Below are 9,586 nucleotides of genomic sequence, written 5' to 3' on the forward strand. Positions count from 1 at the left end.
TCTGCGTCTGCGTTGTCCCTTCAGTGCCTCTCTGCACTGGCCACATGGTCCCCAAACCCGCGCCTCCTGGGGCGCGTCCCGCTTCCAGTCGTGTCGGCGCAGAGAACAAAAGAGATACGGCCTGGATCTCAGCCGGCCCTGCGGCCCCTCCGAGTCGGCGCCCGTCTTCCCCTGACCTTAGTCCAGCCCCCGGCCCAGCGAGGGCCTCCCCCTGCTCCTCTCGGCCCAGGACCCCGACTCGGTCCTCTTCGTGAGCACCCCTTGATGCCCCGTCCTCAGAGAGCAGGGCTTTCCCTGGCCGGTCTCCCAAACTCAGCATCCTTGTTAGGACTCCGCCCCCATGGAACTGTCGCTGCCCACAGCAGGCCACGTCTGTCTCATCTGTCACTCGGGGGCTGGGAGTGAGTGTGTCGTCCTGGTGGGAACCCCTCCCCTTACAGCTGGGCACACAGGCAGCTTGAGGTCGGGGCTGCGCGGGAAGCCAGCAGCTGACAGAGCTGCATGTCCAGCTGGATGGGCTCGTGAGCTACGTATCTGTCGTCGCCACCACGTAAACTGACACCGGCTGGCTCCCAGGCCTGTCTCGGGGATCTGGGCTCTGCTGCTGCTATCAGTTATGGGGCTGCAGAGCAAACCCCTGCGCCAGCTCCTCGTCCCCCCGCCCCTGCCTCTGCCATCTGGCCCAGCCCTGCCTCCACCGGCTCCCTTATCGAGGCCTCATCTCGGAGCCAGAGCCTCGAGCAGCTGGGCGGTAGGGGGCTGGGCTGCGCGGCCTCAGGGGAGGCTGTGACCTAGAATCAGCGCACCCGCCGTGCCACCATCCAGCCCCCGTGCCTCGCTGTTGGGGAGCGGTTCCCTGTGCCTGTTCGACAGTCGTGGGGGCTGGGACTGGGCTAGGTCACCGGGAGGGACTGAGACCCCAGGCACCAGGGTATCTGTGTGCTCAGCACCAGCCCGCCCTGTCTGAGGCCGAGACAAAGGCTGAGACGGAGACCTTGGGGTTGAGGGGGGCCCAGGGGCCTCGACCCCAGCACGGGGGACAGAGGAGCAGCAAGGCCTGGAGACTACTTAGACCCCCACCCGGGACAGCCAGGCCGGGACAGAAGGGCGCCTGGCTTCCCCGCCCCCGGCTTCTCTCCCAGAGAAGCAGGCTTGTCCCTGGTACCTCCCTGCCCCACAGTTGGACCCCTCAGAGCAGCCCCCCAGGCTCCAGACTGCCCTCCGCCCACCCCCTCACCCCTCAGCGAGCTGGTGAGGGCAAAGGCTGCCCTCTGCAGCCAGAGTCCGGAGGTCAGCTCTCCTCCCACCACTTGCTGTGTGGCTTAGAGTAAGTGTCCCAGCCTCTCTGAAGTCCCGTTCCTTCTGTCTTAAGTTCAAGACCAGGCATTGGGTATCCACCCAGTGGCCGGGCCACTCAGTGCCCCGAGCTTTGCATTTCAGCCTGAGGATAAGAACAGAATGCTATAGAGGCCTGAAAGGAGACCCTGACCTCCTGGGGGCTCAGAGAGACCTCCTCAGAAAGGAGAATAAAATGAGCTTGTTCTACTGAACCGTATCTACCCTAGAGAGTCACATCAACCTCATTTGTAAAAGACCAGCAATAACCTGGCTGCCCATCACTGGGGGATCTGCTACATAAACTCAGTTTCCTCCAGCCATCTATGAAGTGACTTTACAAAGCGGTAGATCTCTCTGTGCAGGAGTAGATTAAATACAGCCAGAGGGTCTCTGCAGCTCTCCCTAGCAAGAGGGGGGCCTATTTCTCCACCCCTGGGAATCCAGGGATCTGATCTGATGATAAGAATATGGCGGAAGGGATATAGTGGGAATTCAGAGCCTGGCTGGCAACGGGGCCTTGCGGCTCCCACCTTGTCCTCTTGGAATGCCATCTGGAGCCGGCCAGGATGTCAGGAGGCCGGACCAGGAGCTCCGAGACCCCCCCGGCCAACAGCCAGCACCACCAGCCCGTGTGAGGGTCTTGGAACCACCAGCCCAGTCGCCCCTGTGGGTGTCGACTGCAGGGGCCCACAGAATCACGAGAAATAACCGATTGTTTTATGCTGCTAAGTGGGGGGATGTTTGTTACGCAGTGACAGGTCACAGACTTGCCGACAGAGGCCTGTGACAAAGTGCGAGTGAATCACACAAGTTCAAATGCGTGTGGTATAACACCACTTATTTAAGATACTTTTTAAAAAGATCTTACACCTCTGTACTTTTCAATGTATGGAGAAAGATCTGGAAGGATCCGTGCTGACCTGGGATTGAAGCTGGTGATGGAGATGTCAGCCTGCGCTTAATGCTTTAATATTTTACAAGGAGAAATTTAATATTTCATATCTCACATTTAATACGGCGACGATGTTTTAATATTTTACAAGGAGTCAGAGGAAGAGAAGGCCAGACACAGGGAGGGAGACGCAGGGAGAGATTTACGGAGACAAGGAGATGGGGAGGCAGAGCAGGGAGGGGGAGAGAAGCGAGGACACGGCCCCCTGGCTGCTGACACCGGATCCCGGCCTCCCGCCCCCCCCCGGCCCCGATATTAATGCCGGCCGCACCCGGCCCCCCAGCAGCCCACCATGCCCGCTGACCCCCACCCGCATCCCGCCCTTCCAGCTCCCGGTCCTCTGTCCCCGCGGGCTCAGCGGGCGGGGGCTGCGGCCGTCGCTGGGGCCGGCCCTGCTCCATGTGCCCACGGTCACCACGGCCCATGGCTTCTGGGTGCTGGCCCAGAGGCCTCGGGTGCTGTCAGCTGAGGCCCCGCTCTGGGAGACGTCACCAGAGGCCCCAGGAGACCAGGACAGAGGCTGGAGCCCAGACCAGCCGGAGACCCCCAGGACGCCGGCCCACGGCCGACCCCGGAGTCCTCCGTGGGTGGACAGGATCTCGAGGATGCTGATGGTCAGCCCGGCCCCTCTCCCAGCCCAGCCACCGTGTCCCCAGAGCAGCTTAGGGAACAGGATGGGCTAAGCCACCCCTCTGGCTCGCTGCCCTCCCCGACCCCCTTTCTCGATCCCCGTTCACAGAAGAGGATGCTGAGGCCCAGAGAGGTTGAGCGACTAGCGCAGGGTCACACAGCCAGGATGCTAGCCCAGGTGGCGGGCTGCCTCCAGCGCTGTCTGCCCCCCACACCCTTCTCGTGCCGGGGAGCCCCCCGAGGCTCGCTGCCCCCGTCTCATGGTGCAGAAACAGACCCAAAGCGAGATGGGGGGCACGCATGTCGGGGGGCAGACAGAGAAGGGGTGCCCCGGCCCAGAGCCGAGAGGGAGCGGTTCCCACTGCTCTCAGGCCGCAGGTCTGTTCCTGCCGCCAACAGCCCAGGGGAGACCTCACCGCGACCCCCCAGCACCAGCAAAGGGACCCGGACAATGCCGAGTAGCGCGGGCCCCTCTGCCGTGGAGCCCCGAAGCCCCCCAGCGTCCCGGCCTGCCGCCGTCCGTGTCGGGGTCCCGGCTCCCGGTCAGTGACTCGGGAGCTCGGGGGGCCAGGCCGCGTGAGGATCCCCGGGCTGCTCTCAGCGCCAGGCCCGCCCGGAGCCCCCACCGTCGGCAGGAGCTTCGGGGCGGGGGGCTCGGACACTCAATAAACTGGCCAGTGCCTTCCGGGCCGTCTCCTCCCCGTCTTCTCGCTCTTTCCACGTCCACTCAGGCACCGGGTCAGCTCCTCCCACCCACCCCATGCCCGCCGTGCAGACCAGAGCCAGCAGGGGTCAGGACTCGCCCAGGGACGAGGGACGAGGCAGGCGAGCACACTGCCGGCACGTAGGAGATGGGGACCGGCCACCGAGGGAGCTGCCCGGAGCCTGGGCCCCGCCTGGTGGCTGACAGCCTCTGAGCTCCTTTCTCGGCCCCCATCTCCCCGCAGCACCAGATCCACACCCACTCGGGGACCTGAGAGGCTCCCCAAAATTAACATGCCCCAAGCTGATGCCTCCCCGACTTCCCCCATTCCAGGATCCACTTCCACAATCCCCCACTTGCTCCAAACCTTGGGGTCACCCTTGACCCCCTACTCTTTTTCTCTCCCCACACATCCCATCCATCAGCAAGTGCTGACAGCCCTACCTTGAGAATTTATCCCGAAGCTTTTAAAGAACAAATAGCAACCAAACTCTCAGAAATGAGAGGTGTCGGGAACGCTCTCCAGCTGGTATAAGGCCAGCGTAACCAAAACCTGTCAGAGACATTCCAGAAAGAGAAAACCACAGACCGATGTCCCCCACGAATATAGATGCAAAAATCCTTAACAAAACACCAGCAGATTGGATCCGGCCGTCTACACAAAGGCCCATACATCATGACCACCGCGTCGGGTGTATGCCAGGAACACGAGGTTGGTTTAACAACAGAAAATCCATCGATGTGGTTCACCCCATTGACAGAATAATGGGGCAAAGCCGCACGATCGTGTCGCAGCCGCAGAAGAGGAGGCTGACAAAATTCAACCCCATTCAGGTTAAAAACCCAGCAGCCAGGAATAGAAGGGAATTCCCTCGACCGGGTTGAGGCCGTCAATGAAAACCACAGCCAAGTTCACACTGAATGCTCAAAAATGAATGCTCTCCCCCTAAGATCGGGGGCAAGGCAAGGACGTCCACTCTCATGCTGGAGATCCTAAACGGTGCGATAGGACAGGAAAACAAAATCAATGATAAATATTAGGAAGTTTTGCAAAATCTTTGCTTTTTGCAGAATTTGCTTGGGGCTGCAATGTTGACTTGCTGAATTACAATTACTTGCTGAAAAGACGTGCTGTGATTCAGGCCCCAGCATCCCTCACCTGGATCATGTGGTACCTGCCTCCTCTCGTCGCCCTGCCTCCCCTCGAATTCCCCACAGTCCAGCAGATCACATCACCCCCCTGCTTAAGACCCTCCAGTGTCTTCCCAACACTTTAGAACAAAATCCAGACTCCTGGGTCCTTAAGGTCCTGCACGACACCCACCTGTCCCCCTCTTTGCCACGTGCATTCCACCCCACCCTGGCCACAGTGGCCTCCCTGCTGACCCTTGCTCCTGCCTCAGGGCCTTTGCACATGCTGTTTGTGCTCCTGAACATTTTTCCTCCCACACGTTCACAAACCTCATCCCTCACGTCCTCCAGGTTGTCACTCAGTGAAAGATTTCCCAGGCCATCCGTCCAAAGCAGCCCCACTTCCTGATACCACATTTCCAGGTTCATCCACGGCACCGATTTTGATCCTCAACCATCATCCGGGCTTATCTGACAGTTGGTTGTTTCTCTGCTTTCTGTCCACATCCCCCGACTCGTCTAGAGTCTCCATGAGGTCGGGGACCGCATCCCCCTCAGTCAACCCTCTAACCCGAGTAAGATGGCAGGTGCCCTGGGGGTCCACTGGGAGAGTGGAACGGATGATCAGCAAAGTCGAGAAGGAACGAGTTTCTTCAACAAATACATTGCAAGGAAAGAGAGAGACAGAGACAGAGACAGAGACAGAGATAGAGAGAGAGACAGAGACAGAGAGAGACAGAGACAGAGAGACAGACAGAGACAGACAGAGACAGAGACAGAGAGACAGAGACAGAGAGAGAGACAGAGACAGAGAGACAGAGACAGAGAGAGACAGAGAGACAGAGACAGAGAACGAGACAGAGACAGAGAACCTACACATTAAAAGAGACATAACCAACTGCAACAAATGGACCTATTTTGGATCCCAATTCGAACAAAGTATGAAAAAAATTTTACGGGACAATCGTGGAAATTGGGCACTGGCTGGCCATTTGAGAACATTCAGGAATTACTGTTAATTTTTTAAAGGATGATAAAGGAATGGTTGGGGGTTTTTTCATGTCCTCATATTTTAGAGAAACAAATACGTACGGATGAAATTACGTGGTGTCCGAGACTTGCTGTGATGTGGTCTGTGCAGAAGGGCGGAGAAGGTACTGACAAACCGGAGGGACTGTACGTCGGCAACGGGTTCAGGGGGTTCGTTGATGATTTTCTCAGCTTTTGCTTGTGTTTGAAAATTTCCATGATAAAAAGTTAACATCAGTGAGAAGTCCCTTTGGGATCTGCTGCAGGCTATGAATTTCTATGTGTATCAGAGGAGAGGTTTTTTCTTAATGGTGGGTGTTCAAACTCCACTCTGAACCCAGAACTCGCTCTAGGGGGTCACTTGCTAGGGGGACATTTCTCAAAGCTCCCGGCTTCTGTACCCAGAATCCTCCCACGTGGCCACAGAAAGCCAATCCCGATGCTCCCTGCCTAGAACCCTCTATGGCTCCCAACTTCCCATCAGATAAAGTCTCAGCGCCTCCTCCCTTTCCACCTCGTTGCCTCACTCCTTGCAATTCTCCAAGTTCACTGTCCCCCCGGTGTGACGCTGTTAAATCCACAGTTGTTAAGTGGAGCCCAGGGATAATGAGCCACAGTCCAACAAAAGACCACAAAGGAACTGAAGGAGAGAAGTTCATTACTCACAGGTCCTGACAGAGGGACACGCACGCCTGGAGGGCCATGCGGGAGGGAGGCCAAGGCCGGTGCAGGCAGAGAGCGCGGCAGGACCTGGGTGCACGACTTTATTAGGGTCACTAATAAAGGGTGGTTGCTTTGGGGTCCCTGCGCTAAGGCTGGGTTGGCCCATTCACCCCAAAAAGAGCGGGGTTCTGGTAAGCTTCGCGGGGTGTCATCTAAGGGGTACACACGGGGGACCCTGGGAGGAGGGGATGGCTGTCACCGGGCCTTGGGGAGGCACACGGGGGTGACACTTCCGGTGACTCTGCGGGCTGCTCTCTGGGGCCCACGCCTCCACGGGGGGCCAGGTGAGCTTAGGGTCCCCAGAGGCCACTCGGCCACACAGCACAGACGCGGGGCAGCTTAGCTAAAGCCTGGACGCCCCCCGGGCCTTTGCCCTCGCTGCGCCCCCTGCCGCACACTCTCCCACCCTCTTTGGCCCAGAGAACTCGGGCTTCTGGGCTGGCCCTCCTGTGACCCTTGCCTGGCAGCCTGGCTTCGGGGCCCTCCGTCTCCCCAGCTGGTGCCGGCGGGAGCTGAGTTTGGGGACTCAGTATCCCAAGTGCGCTTCACACAGTGTTGAGGAAGTCTTGACTCAGAGAATAATAATAGCTGGCCGTTCATGTTGTTTATCATCCGTCGGGCAGTCTTGTAACTATTACACAGTTTTGTAAATATTCATCCTCCCGGCAACCTGGAGGGATCCGTTCTTATTATTCCCACATTACAGAGAAGGGAACTGGGGCTCAGAGAGGTTAGGTCACCAGCTAGAGGTCACACAGCAGGGACCCAGTGCCACCCCAGGGGTCTGGATCTGGAACCCACCGCCTCAGTCACTCTGCGCTTTTGCATCCCAGCCCCCGATGGCTCCACGCCCCATTACAGAGGGGAAGCCACTTGTCTGCGGCCACATCTGCCCCCACAGCCTCCCTCCACTGGCTGTGACCGCCAATCCTGCACATCTCGCTGGAGAGAGAGGGCCAGAGGAGGAGGGCTTTTAATTTTAGAAATAATTAAGGCCACTGAGGGGCTCCTGCTGGCTCTCCCAGGCACAAGGGCGCCAGACGGGGGAGAGCTTGGGGCCCCGCTGCACACCCACCCAGAGCGGTCCACCGGGCTTGGGAAGCCCCCTGGGCAGGCGGCCACCTCCCTGCCCCCAGCCCCTCCCACAGCTTCCCCATCTGGAGCTGCCCTCTCCTCCCGGTGGTCCGTCTCCATGGCAACATGCCCATCACAGGGGGTCGTAACCTTGGCAACCAGGTACTGCCAACCCACTGCCTGGGAAGCTTGAACCCGTGGCTGCACCCCCTTCCCACGTTCCCCTCGCCCCCCAGGCAGCATCCCGCTGAGGATGCTGGGCCCTGAGAGGCCACCCAGCACTGAGCCCACGTCCCCAGTCCCGCTAGACACAGTGGGACAGGGAGCAGGGAGACACCAGCCAAGGACAAAAAGGAGAAGACACGCAGTGGTTTCAGAGAAGGAAACCGAGACGCCGCTTCCCGGCTCAGACCCCCAGAAACCCCCCTCCCTCTACCGCCCTCAACATCACTGGACCACTCGTTCACTCAGCCAGCATTTATCGGGCGCCTGCTGTGTACCCACTGGAGCCACAGCGATACAGAAGGAAGGGCACGCAGTAAACAGCATAAATCCGGAAATTACAGACTATCTTAACCGGGAGAGAGCAGAGGAGGCAGAGACAGGACAGAAGGAGGCACGGGGTGGAGACATGAGTCAGGAAGGAAGCGAGGGGGTGTTCCAGGCGGAGGGAACAGCCATGCAAAAGTCCTAAGGTGGGCGTGTGCCCGAGGCCTCACCCTGACCTTCAGCCAGGCTGCCGGAGCAACGACCTAGAGCTGGGCAGAGCCACAAGCGCCCTGGGGGCCCTCTGTCAGGGGAAGCAGAGTCCCTGCAGCCCTAGAGATGGGTTCTGTTCTGATCCCTGTTTTGCAGATGGGGAAACTGAGGCTGGAGGGAATCTCCCACAGTCCCTCACCCAGGAAGTGGCAGGACCCAGATGCGAACCCGTGTTAACCTCCCTCAGCCCCGACGCCCCCTCCTCGGGGAAGCGGCCCCGACCCCCACAGCCTCAGGCACCAGGCACGTCTGCTGAGTTTTCCACACCCCACCTTGTGATTTTTCATGAGTCTGCTCCCCCTGCCCATCGTAAGCCCCCTTGCTCCCCCCAGCATCCCCTCCTTCCAGCACTTGGCCTGGCACACAGTAGGTGCTTGATAAACGCTTTCCTCCAAGAGCCCTGAGAGGCAGGTTTCAGGAGGGAGAAAGGGAAGCTCAGAGAAGGGAGGTGACCTCCCCGAGGTCACACAGCGCATCCGCAGGGATGATTTCTCCAGCAGGGCTCGGCCGCCGTGGGGGTGGGAACCTCGAGGGAGGGCAGCTCACGTCTCCTTCCGCACTGATCTCTCCAGGGCCAGGAAGGGAACTGCCCCCCTCATCCCACAGGGGCCTGGCCTGCGGCCTCCTGGGACGTGGTTTCTGGGCCTCCAGCCAACGCGACAGTCTGGGAACGGAGCCTGCTTGAGTCACAGGTGGCTGAGCCGACGCCAAGCCACCATCGAAGCGGCGGGGAGGATGCGGCCGCGGGGAGGGCCCGAGGAGGCGGGGTGGTGCAAGGTTACACACCAGGGCCCGGAGGCAGCCAGGCCCGCCTGGCTCCCCACCCCCACCAGGGACAAATGGCATCTCTGAGCCTCGGTTTGCTCATGTGTGAAATGGGAGTAGCTAAAGTGTCCACCTGGACCGGCGAGACGGCAGCCAGGAGCAAAGGGCCCACATTTAGAAGGGAGCCCAGCAGACAGTAAGCGCTCAGTCATCTCACGATCTGGGGGTGATCTGGGGGAAGGACGCCCCCGCCCCCTCCTCTGCTGGGCGCCCCCACACTATACTATGGTCCCGCCTCCCACGCTGGGCTCCATCCCTGAGCCCCCTAAATGGGGCAGTGCTAGCTCCTGGCCGCTGCCCGCAGGCCCCGTCTGGGGAGTCAGGACACCCCAGTCCTGGTCCCATTTCTGCCCTGACTCGCTTCGCCTCGGGAACCACAATACCCCAGCCTGGGAGTCCAGAATAGGGACCCTCCACCCCGA

The sequence above is a fragment of the Ceratotherium simum genome, chromosome 39, assembly GCF_057802395.1.
Source record: "Ceratotherium simum simum isolate JZ-2026a chromosome 39, ASM5780239v1, whole genome shotgun sequence".
Lineage (NCBI taxonomy): Eukaryota > Metazoa > Chordata > Mammalia > Perissodactyla > Rhinocerotidae > Ceratotherium > Ceratotherium simum.